The 19,573-nt window shown below is 43.1% G+C and overlaps 1 protein-coding gene and 1 non-coding gene across 2 annotated transcripts in view; one reads left to right on the top strand and one right to left on the bottom strand.

The window, feature by feature from the left end:
* LOC144235777 (PHD finger protein 20) overlaps window positions 1-19,573 on the top strand; it is a 124,675-nt gene that overhangs the window by 199 nt on the left and 104,903 nt on the right. The gene's annotated exons all lie outside the window — the stretch shown is intronic.
* LOC144235817 (U6 spliceosomal RNA) lies at window positions 7,345-7,448 on the bottom strand. The gene has a single exon (XR_013336322.1). It is a non-coding gene; the product is annotated as a U6 spliceosomal RNA (small nuclear RNA).

Here is a 19,573-nt window from a genome sequence, read left to right as displayed (position 1 = left end):
GGGGGGGCAGGGCGGCGGGGTGCGGGCTTGGGGCGCGGAGCGGGCCGTGTTGGGGGTGGGGGGTAAGGGCTAGGGCTAGAGCCTAGCTGTGTGGCCCCCGAGAGCTCTACCACCATCCCTTGCTGTTGCCTTGTGCTTTGGGAACGCGTTTTCTTTTATTGACTCTTTCATCCTATTCTGAGGCGCACACCCCTTTCTCAAGCCTCTGTGACCATGGGAGTGTCCCCTCTATAGTTTAGAAAATGTGGTGCACCCCCTTACTTAAACTCCAGCCCTGGGGCTTATCTTAATTTCCAAAGCTCCTCAAACTGAGGATATACCACATTTCCCAAGCACCGCCTCCTAAACTGGGAGGACACTCCCTTTTCCGAGCCACAATTCTGAATATGCACTCCCTTTCAAATTTTGGGGGTTGCCCCATTATTGAGTCTGAAATCTGGGGTCCGGTAACCAACGTTTTGGGAGTTATAGTCCCATAAATCCAAGGAATAATCCCCTTCTCCAGGCCCCACATGCTTTACAAGATTTCTTAAATTCGGGGGCCACTTCTTTTCCCCAGCCCTTCAAAAGTGGGGGTGCATCTCATTTCCAGAGTCTACTGAAAAAGTGCGATCCAAATCCTGAAGTGTAAAGGTAGATATTTGCAGTTGCACAAATAAAGGAATTCATTGCTTTTTCTAGTTACTGTATTCTTGGGGTTGCACCCATTTTCATGAGTTCCTCAAATTAAACTACCTTATTTCCTGGGAGAGATTGGTTTTCATTCTGAGTGTATTTATTTCCGGTGCCTTCAAGATGTACAGAATCCACCCCTTTTGGTTACACAGCTCTCAGGGTGCAGCCACTTTCCTGATGCTTCTTAAATCTCGGAGGGGACACATTTTTTTTCTAAGTCCTCTCATTCCCTGGCCATGATCCTTGGTTCTTTAGCATGCCTCCTATCCTTTTAAGCTTTCCTGCTATCCAAGACATTTTCATTCCTCAGTTTCCTTTCCTCTTTGGAACCCCATTTCCCTTTTAGGTGGTCTCCCTGTTTGGTCAGGGCACCCATTTCCTCTTCCTTCCTTTGGTGAATGAGTATCTTTCTTAAGCACAGCACTTTCTCTGCTTCTGTGGCCTTTTTTCTGAGCACACTTCCTATAGTCACACCTCCTGAATTCCCCTCCCCCAAGGGGAAGATTTCCCTCTCCCAAAGGGTGCCTGCATATGTGTCTACTTTATCTTTTATCTTTCTGCTTTCTACTAACAGAAACTCTTCTATCTTGGCTTGCCCTATCCCATTTTCTGCATTTTTCTGGTTTTAACTCCCTTTGGATATTGCTCTGCTTACTGGTGTTGTTGGAGATTTTCCCTTTTATACTCCTTGTGCTGGAGGTGGCCTCAGGTCCAGGACTGCCTTACAGTCCAGCACGGATTTAAACTGGAAAGGAATCCCTTTGCATTTCTTTGGTTGTTCACAGGACTATTAATTATCCGGGTGGTTTGCTTCCTATAAGATTCTGGTTAGATGGGGGCGCCTGGGTGGCTCATTCGGTTAAGCGTCTGACTTCGGCTCAGGTCATGCATGATCTCACTGTAGGGGTTCGGGCCCCTTGTCGGCCTCTGTGCTGATGGCTACCTCAGAGCCTGTCTTCGGATTCTGTATCTCCCTCTCTCTCTGGCCCTCCCCTGCTCATGCTCTATCTCTCCCTCAAAAATAAACAAAACATTAAAAAAAATTAAAAATAAGATTCTGGTTAGATGGGTACTGTGTTCTCCTTTGCTTCCCCCCCCCCCCATTTTGGGGTAAAAATATGAAGAGAGTCTTCTAGTCTTGCTTCCAGCTCATAAGCTTCCTCCCTACTTTGGCTTTCTTTCTTCCTTTTATCAAGAAAAGAGGTCATTTAAAGGGATCTCTTCATTGCTCTTTTTGTTCTTGTCTCTGAGGTGCAGGTGGGGGATGGATACTTATCTCTCCTCATCATTTTCTCATATGTCTGCCAAGCCTTGTCCCCAATCCCCACCTTAAAATCTCCAAATATCTGGGACCTCTTGTCTTTTAAAAGCCTCTCAGTAGGTTCTTTCTTTTGTATTATCCTCTGCCTTTCCAGATCTTATTCAGGGCTTCTCTGCCTGAACCCCTAACCGGATTAATTTCTCCACAGCTGGAATCCCAAGTGCTTATGGGATAATGATACATCTGACCTTTCTCCCTTTGGGAAGTACTTGAGTGTGCAGCTGTATGAGGCCTCAGTGGGGGAGAGAGTTTGGGCCTGAGAAGCTACACTGTCAGGTTGAGGCAGGAAGGTACTGCATTTTCAGGACCATGTCCTTCTGAATCTCATTTGGAGATTGGATGTTTGCCAAGCACCTGCTTCTTGGGGATGTTGGGGGATTTAATGATACTCCCAGGGACCTGTAGGAATTAATGGGGCTTGTGGAAAAGTGCTCTGAACTCAGTGTGGGAACTTGAATAAAATTAACCATATTGCATTTTCAGAACAACTAAGCTGTTTCATTTTTTTTTTAATTTTTTAAATGTTTTATTTAATATTGAGAGAGAGAGACAGCATGAGCAGGGTTGGGACAGAAAGAGAGAGAGAGAAGGAGACACAGAATCCAAAGACAGGCTCCAGGCTCTGAGCTACAACTAAGCTGTTTTATATTTCATATTCATGAAAGCCCTAGAGCTAAGGTGTTCTATTTCAGGAAGTGAGATATATGCCACATTTAGATCATATGGTCGTTAGTTAAGTACCAAATTGATTAAAAAACATTGGAAGTCTGTCTGAGCAGTACCTAATAAAATACGATTACAGAAAGTGAGCACGTATTTTGTCTCTTTAATATGCCTGTTTGGTATTTTGTTTGGTACCGCTATATACAGTGCATCTTTAAAGTATTCTACATTGGTGCTTCTCAAACTTGCATGTGGTATAAATCACCTATGGAAGGAGGGTCTTTGCTAACATGCTCCTTTTTATCTATCTAGTAGGTTTAGGGTGGGACCTCAGTATCTGCATTTCTAATTCGAGGTAATGCTAATGTTACTGAACTATACTTTGAGTAGTGGGTTTCTATACACAAAGCCCACCCATATCTCTGGAAACAAAAAGATAGTGGCTAGCCTTTTGCTGGGGTATTATTTTCTACTTTATCCAGAGATATCCCCTCAAGTTTCTACAAGGCCATGCTCCCCTTCTGAGGATTATGAGTTATACTTAATTATAGTTATTCTAGCATTTAGCTTTTAAAGCCATGGCTAAAATTTCTTGGTCAGTTTGAATTTCTATGTATTTTGCCAAATTTAAATGCTTAAATATTTCTTGCTTAATTGTGAACATAATTTTTTTAAGTTTATTTATTTATTTTGAGAGAGAGAGAGAATGAGCAGGAGAGGGGCAGAGAGAGAGGGAGACAGAATCCCAAGTAGGCTCTGCACTGCTTGTGGAGCTCCATCTCACGAATTGTGAGATCATGACTTGAGCTAAAATCAAGAGTTGGATGCTTAACCGACTGAGCCACCCAGGCACCCCTAATTTTTTTTTTAAGTAAACTTTGTGCCCAACATGAGGCTCAAACTCAAAACCCTGAGATCAAGAGGTGAGTGCTCTGTTGACTGAGCCAGCCAGGTGTTCCACGTGTCAACATCATTCTTTTTTAAAAAAAAATTTTTTTAATGTTTTACTTCTGAGAGAGAGAGAGAGACAGTGTGAGCAGGGGAGGGTCATAGAGAAAGGGAGACACAGAATCTGAAACAGGCTCCAGGCTCTGAGCTACGTGTCAGCACAGAGCCTGACATGAGTCTGGAACCCATGAACTGTGAGATCATGACCTGAGCAGAAGTCGGAGGCTTAACCGACTGAGCCACCCAGGTACCCCTCAACATCATTCTTGACATAGAGTCTTCTAGTGAATACTTCAGAGCTGATATAGTTAGCCATCTTGTCTCTCTAGTTCCTCATTTGTCATCCTACTGTGGGTTGGAAGTCTGAGATACCCCAAGTCAGCAGGATCCTAGGTGTTTGAATTTCCAAGGAGTCCTTGGTTTTCTAGGTCTGGAAATGGGCGTGGGAAAGGCAGGTGTCTGGACTTTGGATAGAAGCTCCTGGCTTATCTCTGTGAGAGCTTCACAAAGGGGAATGCTGGTGGAAAGGTGACATTCTTTGATGGGGATTCTATGTTTGGGATGCTGTCTCCGTTTTTGTACCAAGATCTCTATTTCTAAGTTTCAGTGTGTTTTCCCTCCCTAAATGTCTTATGTCAACTGTACCTATTTCCCTGGCTGTCATCTGTCATGGCCTTATCCAGAATGATCCTGTTCTGGGCCCTAATCAGGACAAACCTGAATGACTAGACTATTTTGTGTCCTGTGCCTCCCCCTCCCCCTCATCCCTCACATGAATGTCAGATCCTCTTCACTAACGGATTTGATCTGGATTTGGCTCTAGTCCCAGCTCTTACACTCACTGTGAGACCTCAGGCAAGTCACTTAATGCTACTGGGCCTCATTCTCCCCATTTGTAAAATGAGGGGCTGATTATCTCCAAGGCTTACCCTGCTCTGAGTCTTTGTTAGTACCTTGCTTAGAAACCCAGTGTCTGTGGGAGCTTGTTGTTAGCAGATCTGATTTCCTTCACGTGCTCTGTTGGGCAGGCTGCCAATCATTCCCTCCTAGTCACTCTTGCCACTGCCTCTTTTCTAGCCTAGGCAGCCAGCTTGTCCTCACACCCAACTTCAGCATACTTCGGCCTCTATGTCCTCTGCCAGTTCCATGCTTTGCCTCATTCAAAATTGCAAAACCAAAACCAAAACCAAAAGAACCAGAATTTCCTAACGTTCTCAGTGTTCTTTAGTGTTCCTTCAGTGTTAGGTACATCCCTGAATCACTAAGAGGGAGTCTTGTAGTTTACATACAACCAAGTTTGTAAGTTTTCTTATCTGATGTATATTTAAAAAGTGTTTTCTTAAAAAAAAAAGTGTTTTCTTCTCCTTCCCACCCCAACTTTCTTTTTTTGCTTTAAATTAGCAGGGTAGGCAGAATGAAATTTAAAAATGAAGCAGGTAGTTTGCTTTTGGCTGGAGTTTGAGGAAAGTGTGATGTAATGCTTTTAGTCTTCTTCCCCGAAAGGTCTTGCATATCAGTTGGAATCAGCTACCTGGTACTTCTTCCAGGGCATTAAAGGTGCTCAGACTCCCTAAGTGTAATTTGAAAGTGTATTCTGAGTGCAAACACTATTTAAAAATGACTTCCAAGTGCTTTTCTTCCTAACGACACAGCCATAAAACCTCAGACAAAGAGATTGCTAAAGGGGATAAGTAGATTTCAAATAACTTCATCAGTGAGTAAAACTAACCGTTCTTTGAGAACACCTGATTATCCTCAAAGGCAATTGCTGACACTGCCTGAAAATCAGGGCTCAAGGTTGTCTATAACTCTCCAGCCTCCCTTCCTTTCTAGGAGCTACTGGGGGGGAAGTTTACAGTTTTCAAGATAAACATTCTTTAAACCAAAATGTGTGCTTAGTTAGAGCCTCCTTGGTTGTAATGTAAGCTCAGAGAAAGGGAGGATGTTCCTGTTTTATTCAGCTATCTCAGCAACTGCCCCTTATAAGTTGTTGACTGACCTGAACTTAGGGTAACCTCCCAAAAATTGAAACCCTGATTTATAATGCTGTGACAACTTTTCTAGGTCTTAGGCTAGATATCCAGATGTTCTTTGCTTTCTTTGACCAAATAATGGAAGTAACAAGCTTGCAGAAATCCCATAAAATTTTAGGAGCCTATTGTGAGTCACCAAGCATAAATAGGGCAGTTTGTATGAAAGGGAGGTGGTGCCTGGATCCATGCACTTTGGGGAAGGATTTAAAATGATGGTTTGTGGGTGCCTGGCTCTACTCAGTTTGTAGAGCATGCTCTTAATCTCAGGGTCGTGAGTTCTAGCCCCACACTAGGCATAGAGCTTACATTAAAAAAAAAAACAAAAAATGGTGCCTCGGTAGCTCAGTCAGTTTTGGCTCTAGTCATGATGATCTTGAGGTTTATTGTTTTGAGCCCTAAGTCAGGCCCTGCGCTGGCAGTGTGGAGCCTGCTTGGGGGTCGGTCTCTCCTCTCTCTCTCTTTCTGCCCCTTCCTGGCTCACACTATGTCTCAAAATAAATAAACTTAAAAAAAAAAAAAAGATGGTTTGATTTCATGATTTGACGAGAGATTATCCCATGTCAGGAATGTAATCCTAGGATTTTAAAGGCTGACTCTCAGGCATCTAAGATGACTATTTCAAGCTCTCTTTGTCTTAGTAGAGACCAGATTTTTTTTTTTTAATGTTTTATTTATTTCTAGGAGAGAGAGAGAGACAGCGTGAGCAGGGGAGGGTCAGAGAGAGAGGGAGTCACAGACTGAAATAGACTCAAGGCTCTGAGCTGGCAGTCAGCACAGAGCCCGACGTGGGGCTTGAACCCATGAACCGCGAGATCATGACCTAAGTGAAAGTTGGACGCTTAACCGACTAAGCCACCCAGGCGCCCCGAGACCAGATTTTTAAAACAAATTTTTATGTGTATTTTTGAGAGAGAGCGAGCAAGCGCAAGCGGGGAAGGGCAGAGAGAGAGAGAGAGAGAGAGACAGAATCCGAAGCAGGCTTCACGCTCTGAGCTGCCAGCCCACAGCCTGACGCAGGGCTTGAACTCATGAACTGCGAGATCATGACTTGAGCCGAAGTCGGACACTTAACTGACTGAGCCACCCAGGTGCCCCAAGACTTGATTTAAAAAAATTTATTTTTTTATTTTTTTACTTATTTCTGAGAGAGAGAGAGAGAGAGACAGGGTGAGCAGGGGAGGGTCAGAGAGAGGGAGGCACAGAATCTGAAGCCGGCTACAGGGTCTGAGCTAGCTGTCAGCACAGAGCCCGACACGGGGCTCGAACCCACGAACCATGAGATCATGACCTGAGCTGAAGTCAGAAGCTCAACCGACTGAGCCACCCAGGCGCCCCCCAAGACTTGATTTTTAAGAGGTCTCTTTCCCACGTGGAAAAGGTGCATAGCAAAGTGGATTGACGTACCTTTGTTGCTTCTACAGGTGCACAGGTGTTGGGATTTCTAGATTGTGGAAACCTGGCCTGGAAATGTGGATATTTTACAATAATAATAAACATAGCCAGCATTTTTTTTGAGCACTGTTGGAGCTTATTGAATCTTTACAATTTATCTATTATCCTCATCTAGTAGACGTGGAAACTGAGATTAAATAACTTGTCTGAGGTCATTTGGCTAATGGAGTCCAAGTTTCTTTGCCTGCAATTCCAGTGCTCTTTTTTATTTTTATTATTATTTTTAATATGGAACACTTCACAAACACCAGGATTTGCAGGCAAAATGCCCAAAATTTGAGTGTCATCCTTGTGCAGGGGCCATGCTAATCTCTGTATTGTTCCAGTTTTCGTGTGTGTGCTGCCAAAGTGAGCATGATCCCATTGCTCTTACACACTTACTTAAATGCCTTACTTTTCCCCCCAGAGGTTTGCTTAAACTTTAATTATAATATCAAACAGGTGGCAGTCTGGAACTCAGAACTGAGGTACTATAGAGGTGGCCTTGGCATTTCATCCCAGATTTTGTTCCTGACTGTGCAAACATCCCTCAGTTGTAGAAGCCAAACTCTTCTAGCTCAGCCTGCCTTTTCCCTTTTCTTGAGGCCCCTGAGAGTGGCTGATTTGTGCTGTTTGACTGTCTCTTGGTCCCATGGAGTGGTGAATGCTGTCCAATGTGCTTTTTTTTTTTTTAGTAGGCTCCATGCCCAGTGTGGAGCCCAACATGGGCTTGAGCTCACCCGACTGAGCCACCCTGGCTCCCTTAATTGTGCTTTGATGAGTAGGAAATTGGTTATGTTGTGATCTATATAAGAATTATACTTCTGTAATTCAGAAAGGCAAGATAGTTAAAGAGGGCACCTATCATATCCAGGCTATATGGGATGTGGTGGCAAGGACCAGGATTTGGAGGCAAAATGCCCAAGTTTGAGTTCTATCACCTGCCATTATCTTGGGACCACACATAACTTGGGCATGTTGCTTAAACCTCTTGGGCCTCTCACCATGGCATGGGCAGTGGAGGCTGACTTCCAGCATAAGTAGTTACTTAACCTCTCTGGACCTCTGTTTCCTCCCTCAAGTATCATTGTAACTGCCTCACATTGATCATTGGTGGTATCAGTAAATGTTACCCTTTCCTTTCATTCCCTAATCTTTAAAGTGGGAGTAAGAAAACCTAATGTATATGGTTATCAAAATTTGGTAAACTGTGAAGAGTTCAGTGTATACTGTTATTGTTTTATTTCTCACAGATTGTTTTTAAAATCTCTTCCTGTTGTTTGTTAGTTGCATTTTATCTGTTAACTATATCAGTAGTATCTGTAAGAGGGAAAGATACTTAAATTTTTTATTTCTTTTTACACAGAACAACTTAATAGTAATCCCTTAATGTCATTAATGTGCAGATGTCCCAAGGCCTCATTTATTTTTATTTCCAAAGACCTTGTTATTATAATATTTTTCAGTTTATTTGTTTTGAGAGAGAGCGCACACATACATGTGCATGTGTACGAGCAGGGTAGGGGCAGAGAGGGATAGAATCCTTAAGCAAGCTCCCTGCTGTCAGCACAGAGTCCAACGTGGGGCTTGAGCTCATGAACCGTGAGATCATGACCTGAGTTGAAATCAGGAGTTGGATGCTCAACTGACTGAGCCATCCAGGTGCCCCACCAAAGGTCTTACTTTTAATAGTAGTATAAGTATAGTGGGTCTTGGAGGAGGTCCTGGCTTTCAAAGCCCCACTCTTCTACCTGGCCAGGTGGCCATGGGCAAAATATTTGCTTTAAGCCTCCTTTTCTTCTGTAAAATGAGATAATACTGCCAACTTCTCTGCATTGTTGAGAATAAGATATTTGTCAAGGAGTTAGCCTGCGATGTAAATGTTAGCCATTTCCTGGTATTAATGAAGGCCATGGGCACCTGGCTAGTTCAGTTGGTAGACTCTTGATCTCAGGGTTGTGAGTTTGAGCCCCATATTGGGTGTGGAGCCTACTTTAAAAAAAGAAAAATGCATTATGCATATATATATATGCATATATGTGCCACAATTATAAGTTAATATTTAAAGAATAAGGTAATTAGTTGACTATTAAGTAATATATTTGTCATTAAAACTCCATATGCAGTGAAACAGTTGTAATTCAGGAAAATGTCTTTGTACGGCCCATGGAGTAATGACTCTATATCTAAATTGTTTGCTTGGGGCGCCTGAGTGACTTAGTTGGTTAAGTGTCCAACTTTGGCTCAGGTCATGGTCTCATGGTTCATGGATTGGAGGCCTGCATTGGGCTCTGTGCTGACAGCTCAGAGCCTGGAGCCTGCTTTGGATACTGTGTCCCTTTCTCTGCTCCTCCCCCACTTATGCCCTGTCTCTGTCTCTCAAAAATAAAAACATTAAAAAAAAAAAGTTTTCTTTTGTGATATAGTGATATTTCAATTAAGGAGTCCTGTAAGAATAGCTTAGTTATGTTTTATAAAGGATCCCCTTCTCTGAAAGGAAGCCACACAAACCCACTCCACAGTTATCAGCATTTATAGACTAGAGCTCCCATGACTGAATACAACTTTTCTTAGGCCTAGGGAGCAAAATTGTGGTGTGTCTTCAGGTGCCTCATTCCCTGTGCCTTGCTTTCCTCCCCCTGTCCCTAAAGAGTAATAATGGTTCCTACATTTGCCTGTGGAGCGTCTGAGTGATTGTCTCCTTGACTCCCTACCTCTGTCTAGGGGAATGATACTTGTCTTTTTTCTTGTTTTCAATACCATTGTGGCAGTGAGGAAGTTGACATTTAACAAGCACCTGACCACCACATAAGGACACTGCTTGTTGAATGCTGAGGGTTCCAATGAGAGTGTTCAAGGCCTTGTGAGAGATCATTCAGAGACCTGCAGTTTCAATGTAGGGTGCTGAGTGTTGTGGCCCAGAGAGCGGGCCAGACTGCTGCGGGAGAATGTCAGAGTGGGCTGCTGGCTCCGCAAGCCCTTCAGGGAGGTGTGGAAGGACTGGGCAGAAGAATCAGCTTGTTTGAGCAAAGATCCTGGAGGCTGAAACTACAAGGAATCTAGCTGTGTGGCTGCAAGAGCAGGACCCTGAGAGCGAGGCCGTGTGCTAAGTAGTTTCTTTCTTCCCAACACCTGTATGAAGGTGTAAAGCTGGTACTGGTACCATTCCTATTTTACAGATGAGGAGCCTGATGCTCAGAGAGAAAATAACTTGTGCAAGTTATCTGGAAAATGTTGGAGCTGGGAATCCAAACCCAGGCTGTCTTACTCCAGAGTTCTGGCACCTAGCCATTGTGTGGTACTGCCCCTCTGCTAAGCTTGCCTACTTTCCTATTTAAAAACAATATTTTATCTATTTGCTTATTTTTAAAATAAATTTTATTTATTTTGAGAGAGAGAGAGAGCACATGAGAGAATAAGCAGGGAAGGGACAGAGAGAAAGAGAGAGAATTCTAAGCTGGCTCTGCACTGCCAACATGGAGCCTGACTTGGGGCTGGAACTCACGAACTGTGAGATCATGACTTGAGCCGAAATAAAGAGTCAGATCCTTAAGCGACTGCCACCTAGGTGCCCTAAGAAAAAAAAATTTTTTTTTAAAGGTTTTTTTTTTTTATTTCTAGGAGAGAGAGAGAGAGAGAGACAGCGTGAGCAGGGGAGGGTCAGAGAGAGAGGGAGTCACAGACTGAAACAGGCTCCAGGCTCTGAGCTGGCAGTCAGCACAGAGGCCGATGCGGGGCCCGAACCCACGAACCGTGAGATCATGACCTAAGCGAAAGTCGGACGCTTAACCGACTAAGCCACCCAGGCGCCCTGAAAAAAATTTTTTAAAGTTGTATTTATTTAAGTAATTTCTATACCCTATATGCGGTTTGAATTCAAAACCTTGAGATCAAGAGTTGCAGCCTACTTTCCTATTGTTTTAAAGCTTTTTTTTTTTTTAAAGTTCATTTATTTGGAGGGAGGGAGAGAGTGTGAACCCATGCGTGGGGGAAAGTCAGAGAAAAAGAATCCCAAGCTGGCTCCACACTGTTCGTGGGGTTCAAACCCATAAACTGTGAGGTCATGACTTGAGCTGAGATGGAATCGGATGCTCAACTGATTGAGCCACCCAGGTGCCCTAACAGCTTATTTTCTAAACCTTAGTTTTTTCATTAAAAAAATGAGAATTGGGGCATGTGGGTGGCTCAGCTGTTAAGCATCTGACTTTGGTTCAGGTCATGATCTTGTGGTCTGTGAGTTCAAGCCCTGCATTGGGCTCTGAGCTGTCAGAGCTTCAGATTCCGTATTTCCCTCTCTCTCTGCCCCTCCCCCTCTCATGCCCTCTCTGTCTCTCAAAGTAAAAAAAAAAAAAAGAAAATCATCATCATCATCATCATCATTACCACAAACCTAAAAGATAGATTCTTTTTTTTTTTAATATATATATTTTTTTATTTATTTCTAAGAGAGAGAGAGAAAGAGACAGCGTGAGCAGGGGAGGGTCAGAGAGAGAGGGAGTCACAGACTGAAACAGGCTCCAGGCTCCGAGCTGGCAGTCAGCGCAGAGCCCGACGCGGGGCTCGAACCCACGAACCGCGAGATCATGACCTAAGCGAAAGTCGGACGCTTAACCGACTAAGCCACCCAGGCGCCCCCTAAAAGATAGATTCTAAATGAGATGATGGTTGTATAAAGCACATAGAATAGTGTCTGTAATAAAATAGGCAGTCGGAAGATGTCAGTTTATATATATAAAGACAATATTGATTTGGATCTAGCGTGGTTGTGGCTAGGGGCTTTGAGCTCCACTGAAAGCTGTTGTAGTAATTGGATTAGAATTGATGAGAGCCTGAATTGGAAGAGATTTAGAAGTAGGTGCTACAAAGTGGTGACTGTGGGGTGGAGGCAAGGGTGATACCTATGTTTCCTAGCTTGGCACATTTGGCCAGTCTCTATCCTTAAACTGTGATGAGGAGAAAAGAAGGAACTTGTGAGGGTTGTGAGGGTTGTGAGGGTAGGATGGTTAGCTCAGTGAGGTTGAGTAAGGTGCCAGAGGTCACTGAGCAAATATATTCTGGAGCCAGGCCTGGACACTAGGACACTGGACACTGCTTCTGGGAAGATCCACTGATTTGACCGACTCATTCTCAGTAATTTAGAATGAGTAAACTCAAATTGTGTTTGCTCTGTTTGAATTTTAATTGTGGAAGGAAAAGCTTGGCTTTTGGAGAAAGCATTTCAAGAGTCTGTAAAGAGGGTGGAGAATTTTTGCCTTAGTTCTTTTTTTCCTTCTTCCTTTCCTGATTTTCCCCCTATCCTTTGCTTCCTTCCTTATTCCTTCAAATAAAAGAGCTTAATTCAGCTCTTAACAGTGTGATCTGGGGAAAGCCTGAGGAATGGAACTTGTCTTTGCTTTAGACTCAGTCTTTCTTCTGTGTCCTTTTAGGAAAAGAGGGTAGTGGTGGAGGGGCCCTTGCTCCTACTTCAACCAACTTGTCACTTTCCCAGGACTAAAGACATACTTCTTATGTTCCCTAGTACATTGGATATTTTTTGTTAATATTTCATGTATTTCATTTAATATTTATTGACTAATCTTTGTGCCTGATGTCCTTTTTGCTAGTACTCCTCTATTATACAACCATTATCACCAGTACTGAATATTTAGTGTTTACTATGCTAAGTATTGGACATCCATTAACTCAATTATTCCTCACAAGAACCCCGAAAGTAGGGGTTGGGTTATCAATTCCATTTTATAGATGGGCTAACAGAGAGGCTCAGTGATTTTTCTCATCTTAATTCAGCCAACAATGAGTGGAGCCAGAATTGGTCAGAATTTGAGTGTAAAACCTGTTTGTGCTCCCATCCTTAAGTACTCCTGACCATCCTCCAAGACAGAACTTTGGCAAAGAGTACTCTTGGAAACTTCCTCCTGTGAGATTGCCGTGTCACTGGACCTGCTGATACTGTTCATGCTTTTATGGGACAGCACCGTGGGCTGCAGGGTAGTCAGTTTCCACCTCCTAGTGCTGTGAAGGAGAGGGGTGCTCATTCCCACCAGAGGCACCTTGTCTCTAGGATTTTCCCTTGGTCGAAAAATTTCCCTTGGATCTGCTCACGGTGGTCTCCTGGTCATTTAGAATTCTGCTCAGACCTCAGCTCTTCAGAGTACTTTGTAACAGCCTTATCTCCCATCCAGGTACTAACCAGGCCCGACCCTGCTTAGCTTCCGAGATCAGACGAGATCGGGCACGTTCAGGGTGGTATGGCCGTAGATTGTAGCAGCCTTATCTAAAGTGGTCCTCCCACGTCACTGGTTCATGTTATTTTGTTGGGTTTTTCCCCCACAGTGCTTATCCTGACAGAGATTATTTTTGTTGCGTATCTTGTTTATTGCCTGCCTTCCCCATTAGAGAACAGGGTTGGGGTAGTCTTCTCCTGGTATCTATCTCGAGAACTTGGCACATAGGCATTAAGTAAATATTGATTGAAGGAAGGAGGCATGAAGATTTAAGCTGGTCTTTCACTTGAAGTGTCCCTCCGTTGAAAGGAGATTGCTTTAAGTTTCAGAGGCACTATCACCATTAAATGCAAGCCTGGTGGTAAGCACTGTTGGGTTATCACAAAGCTTGTTCTGTAGTTTCTGGTGATTGACATTCTTTCCTTGAGTGTCCCAGGGTTTATTTTCCCCTAACTCTGTCTCAGCTGACTCGGTGAAAGGTCTTGTTCCATACCCATCTATCACTTTAATTCTTTATTACTTTAAGCCCTCAGTTCCTTCTTGAGCACAATGGGGTTGCTGAGGGCAGGACCTCCTGTTACCTGGCTATAGTACTCTTTCACTTCTCCCAAAATGAAACCCTGAATTTTTTTCAGTACTTTAACTGTAAATATGAGTTCAGAAAATTCTGCTGCCATTTTTTGAGTTCCTACTTTTAGCTAGTCAAGTAGGGACTTTGCAGATCTTTTCTCACCTAATTCTCATAGCACCCAAGACAGAGGCCATTATTATTATTATTATTTTTTAAAGTTTTTTTTTAATGTTTTATTTATTTCTGAGAGAGAAAGAGACAGAGACAGAGGCAGCAGAGTAAGGGAGGGTCAGAGAGAGAGGGAGACACAGAATCCCAAACAGGCTCCAGGCTCTGAGCCAGCTGTTAGCACAGAGCCCGACGCGGGTCGCGAACCCACGAACCGTTAGATCATGACCTGAGCCGAGGTCGGACGCTTAACCGACTGAGCCACCCAGGTGCCCCGATAGGTGCCATTATTGATCCTCATTTGATAAGTGAAGAAAGAGAACTCAAGGATGTACCTCATAAACAAGCATGTGGTAGTGGTTAAGGATCTGGAGCTGTAGGAGCTAAGGTTCAAGTCCTGGCTCAGCCTCTTACCAGATGGATGTCTTAGGATGTCTCTAAGTTTGTTCCTCAGTTTTCTCATCTTTACAATGAGAATTAATGCCACCCACCTCTGCAGTGGTTGTAAGGATTACATGACTTAATATAGGTAGAGTTAAGTAGCTATTGTTTATTATTATAAATGCTTGTTAAGTAGGTCTTGTTAGTCTGCCTAAGGGTATTTTCTGTCCTCCTTTTGTAAGGTTAGCTCACATCATCATCATTTTATTTTTTAATTCATTTATTCAGCATCTGTTGAGCATTAGTCATTCCTTTCCTTTTTTTTTTTAATATTTTTTATTTATTTCTAGGAGAGAGAGAGAGAGACAGCGTGAGCAGGGGAGGGTCAGAGAGAGAGGGAGACACAGACTCTGAAATTGGCTCCAGGCTCCGAGCTGGCAGTCAGCACAGAGCCCAACGCGGGGCTTGAACCCACGAACCGCGAGATCATGACCCAAGCGAAAGTCAGACGCTTAACCAACTAAGCCACCCAGGCGCCCCAGTCATTCCTTTCCTTAATGGAGCACGTAGTGTAGTCCTACTACATTAGATTTATTTAAAATTTTTAAAAAAATGTTTATATTTGAGAGAGAGAGAGAGACAGACAGAACACGAGTTGGGGAGCGGCAGAGAGAGACTGAGACAGAATCTGAAGCAGGCTCCACGCTGTGAGCTGTCCAGCACAGAGCCCCATGTAAGATGATGACCTGAGCCAAAGTCGACGCTTAACTGACTGAGCCACCTGGGCACCCTTACATTAGGTTTTATTTAAATATATTCTTGTTTTTAGGGGCACCTGGGTGGTTCATTTGGTTAACCATCCAATGGTTTCAGCTCAGGTCATGGTCTCACAGTTTGTAAGTTCGAGCCCCACGTTGGGCTCCATGCTGCCAGTGCGGAGCCTGCTTGGGATTCTGTCTCTCTGTTTCTCACTGCCCCTTCCCCCTTTCTTGTTTTTAAAATTTTTAAAAAATGTTTATTATTTTTTTTATTTTTGAGAGAGAGAGAGACAGTGTGAACAGGGGAGGGGCAGAGAGAGAGGCAGGCACAGAATCAGAAGCAGCTCCAGGCTCTGAGCTGTAGCACAGAGACTGATGCAGGGCTCAATTTCATGGACTGCGAGATCATGACCTGAGCCAAAGTTGGACACTCAACCGATTGAGCCACCCAGGTGCCCCTTAAACATGTGAACTAAACCTACTGTCCCTAGGGTTTTAACTAAAGAGCTATTTTTTTCCCCTCATTTTCACAAATGATTTATTTTTATCCTGGGCTGTATTCTTCACATTGAAGTTACTGAGTCTAAGTGTGTAAGCAGTTTTACAGCATGTTCCTTGCTTGCAAATTGAGGTATAAAAAGACAGCCATGGTGAGGGCCCTAGGCAATAGTTTGTTCAGTTTCTCCACAGCTGGGCCAGTCTTAGGTTTTGACCTTTCTGAGGAATTAAATATTCCTGCTTGTTATGTCATGGTGTGATAATTCTGACACAACATTTGAAAAGCTGCCAATTACTTAATCTTCCTGCCTCTATTCAAAGTTTGTTTATATCTAAAAGCATGAATATAAGCATAGTAACAACTTTGTTAAGGGAGAGAGGAAGGGCCTTTTTTTTTTTTCCTCTTAATGTTTCTTTATTTTGAGAGAAAGAGAGAATGTGCACAGGCAGGGGAAGGTGCAGAGGGAGAGGGAGGGAGAGAGGATCCCAAGGTGATAGTGCAAAGCCTGATGAGAGGCTCAGACTCATGAACTGTGAGATCATGACCTGAGCTAAAATCAAGAGTCAGATGCTTAACTGAGTAAGCCACACAGGAGCCCCTAAAGGAAGAGCCTTTGAGAAGTGGTTGGTATATCTCTGGGAAGATCTTGTTACCTGTTACAACAGGGTGTCTGCTTTGGAGGACCTCTGAGGCTGCTGGCTGCTCTGCACCTCAGTTTTCTTTCTGTACCACAGGAATGTTACATGTAGTCCTAACTAGATCACAAGGCAGTTGTCAAGGTCTAGTATGACAGTATAAGAATGAAAGGACTTTTGCATATTTAAATAATATTTTTTAAAATATGAGGAAATAACAAAGAAGTAATCCAAAATTAAAATTTTACCAACTAGATAATCCCTGTTGACAGTGAAAAAAAAGTATATTCTTGGCGCACCTGGGTGGCTCAGTTGGTTAAGCATCCAACTCTTGATTTTTGGCTTGGGTCATAATCTCACAGCTTGTGGGATCCAGCTCTGAGTTGGGCTCTGTGCTGATAGCACAGAGCTGCTTGGGATTCTCTCCTCCGCCCCTCTGCTCCTCCTCTGCTCATGTGCACCCCTCCCCCCCATCTCATGTACACTCTTTCTCTCTCTTAAAAAATACATTAAGGGGCGCCTGGGTGGCTCAGTTGGTTAAGTGTCCGACTTCGGCCCAGGTCATGATCTCGTTGTTCGTGGGTTTGAGCCCCGCGTCAGCACAGAGCCAGCTCAGAGCCTGGAGCTGTGCTGACAGCTCAGAGCCTGGAGCCTGTTTCGGATTCTGTGTCTCTCTCTCTCTCTCTCTCTGACCCTGCCCCGCTCATACTCTGTCTCTTTCTGTCTCGAAAATAAATAAAAACTATAAAGAATACATTAAAAAATTACTTTTTATTTATTTATTTATTTATTTATTTATTTAGTAGGCTCCCTACCTTGAGTGTAGCCCAGTGTGGGGCTTGAACTCGTGACCCATCAAGAACTGAGTTGAGATCTAGAGTTGGACACTTGGGGTGCTTGGGTGGCTCATTTGGTTGAGCTTCTGACTCTTGATTGCAATCTTATGATCTCGTGGTTCAGTTCATGGGATCGAGCCCTGCAGTGGGCTCTGTGCTGAGCATGGAGCCTGCTTAAGATTCTTTTTCTTTGCCTCTCTCCTGTGCGTTCTTTCTCGTAATAAATAAATAAACATTAAAAAAAAAGTCAGATGCTTAACTGGCTGAGCCATCCAGTTGCCCCTTAATTTTTTTACTTACTTTTTATTTTTTTATTTTGAGAGAAAAAGAGTGTGTGTGCACGCTCACACCAGCAGGGGATGGGCAGAAAGAGGGAGAGAGAAAATCCCAAGCAAGTTCTGAGCTGTTAGCATGGAGTCCAATGCCAGGCTCCATTTCCCAGACCATGAGATCATGACCCGAGCTGAGATCTAGAGTTCAGATGCTTAACTGACTGAGCCACCCAGGCCCCTTGCCCTCACAAATACATTCTTAAGGTTGGAAAATTCTACCAATATAGTAAGATAAAAAATGAAAGGTTAAATTTTCATGTTCTGTTCCTCTCATTAAGGGAAAGTTCTTAAACAGTTTCTTGGTTCCTTCTAAGAAATAACTTTATAAGCCATTTATGAGAAGCCCTCAGCTAACATCATCCTCGATGGGGAAAATCTGAGAGCTTTCCCCCTGAGATCAGGAACATGACAGGGATGTCCACTCTCACTACTGTTGTTTAACATAGTGCTGGAAGTCCTAGCATCAGCAATCAGACAACAAAAGGAAATAAAAGTCATCAGAATTGGCAAAGAAGTCAAACTCTCATTTTTCACAGACGACATGATACTCTACATAGAAAACCCGACAGACTCCACCAGAAGCCTACTAGAGCTGATCCATGAATTCAGCAAAGTTGCAGGATAGAAAATCAATGTAAAGAAATTGGTTGCATTTTAATACACCAACAATGAAGCAACAGAAAGAAATCAAGAAACTGATTCCATTCACAATTGCACAAAAAACCATAAAATACCTAGGAATAAACCTAACCAAAGATATAGGAGATCTGTATGATGAGAACTATAGAAAACTTATGAAGGAAATTGAAGAAGATATGAAGAAATGGAAAAACATTCCATGCCCATGGATTGGAAGAATAAATATAGTGAAAATGTCATTACTACCGAAAGCAATCTACACATTCCATGCAATCCCAATCAAAATGGCACCAACATTCTTCTCAAAACTAGAACAAACTATCCTAAGATTTGTATAGAACCACAAAAGACCCCGAATAGCCAAAGTACTATTGAAGAAGAAAACCAAAATGGGAGGCATTGCCATCCCAGACTTTAGCCTCTACTACAAAGCTGTCATCATCAGGACAGTATGGTATTGGCACAAAAACAGTCACATAGACCAATGGAATTGAATAAAGAACTCGGAATTGGACCCACAAATGTATGGCCGACTAATCTTTGACAAAGCAGGAAAGAGTATCCAGTGGAAAAAAGACAGCCTCTTTAACAGATGGTGCTGGGAGAACTGGACAACAACATGCAGAAGAATGAAACTAGATGATTTTCTCACACCATACACAAAAATAAACTCAAAATGGATAAAGGACCTGAACGTGAGATAGGAAACCATCAAAACCCAGAGGAGAAAGCCAGAAACAACCTCCTTGACCTCCACCGCAGCAATTTCTTACTTGACACATCCCCAAAGGGAAGGGAATCAAGAGCAGAAATGCACTATTGGGACCTCATCAAGATTAAAAGCTTCTGTATGGCAAGNACTCTTGAATGCCGAGAACAAACTGAGGGCAGATGGGGTAGGGGGAGGGGAAGGGGGAGTGTTGGGCATGGAGGAGGGCACTTGTGGGGATGAGCACTGGGTGTTATATGGAAACTAACTTGACAGTAAACTGTTTAAAAAAATAATTTTATACATACGCTGTAATAGTGTGTCTATATATCTGTTTACATTAAAAGGATATTACCATACATGTGCCCCTATACCATGTCCTTTTTACTTGACGGTGTGTCTTGCAGATGGTTCCATATTAGCATCTACAGATTGCCATTATTCCTTTTAATGGGTGTACAACATTCTGTTGTATAGATGAACCATAATTCACTTAATGAGGCCCCTTTTGATGAACATATTAGCCGTAGAAATTGCAAAGCCATATTAATCATTGTTAGAGGTAATTTGGCAGACTTTGGGGGATATATCTGTAGGGTAAATTACCGGCAGTGGGACAGCTGTGTTGCAGGTATATGCATTTTTGTAGATAGTGCCAAGTTGCCTCTAGAAAAGATTTTCCAATTTATGCTTCTACCAACAGTGTATAAGAATGCTTTATTTGCCTCATCCCTGCAAATCCTAGTTATC

The sequence above is a fragment of the Crocuta crocuta genome, unplaced genomic scaffold, assembly GCF_008692635.1.
Source record: "Crocuta crocuta isolate KB4526 unplaced genomic scaffold, BGI_CrCroc_1.0 scaffold445, whole genome shotgun sequence".
Lineage (NCBI taxonomy): Eukaryota > Metazoa > Chordata > Mammalia > Carnivora > Hyaenidae > Crocuta > Crocuta crocuta.
Note: the sequence above shows the minus strand (reverse complement) of the source record. Positions and strands in the feature narration are given on the sequence as shown.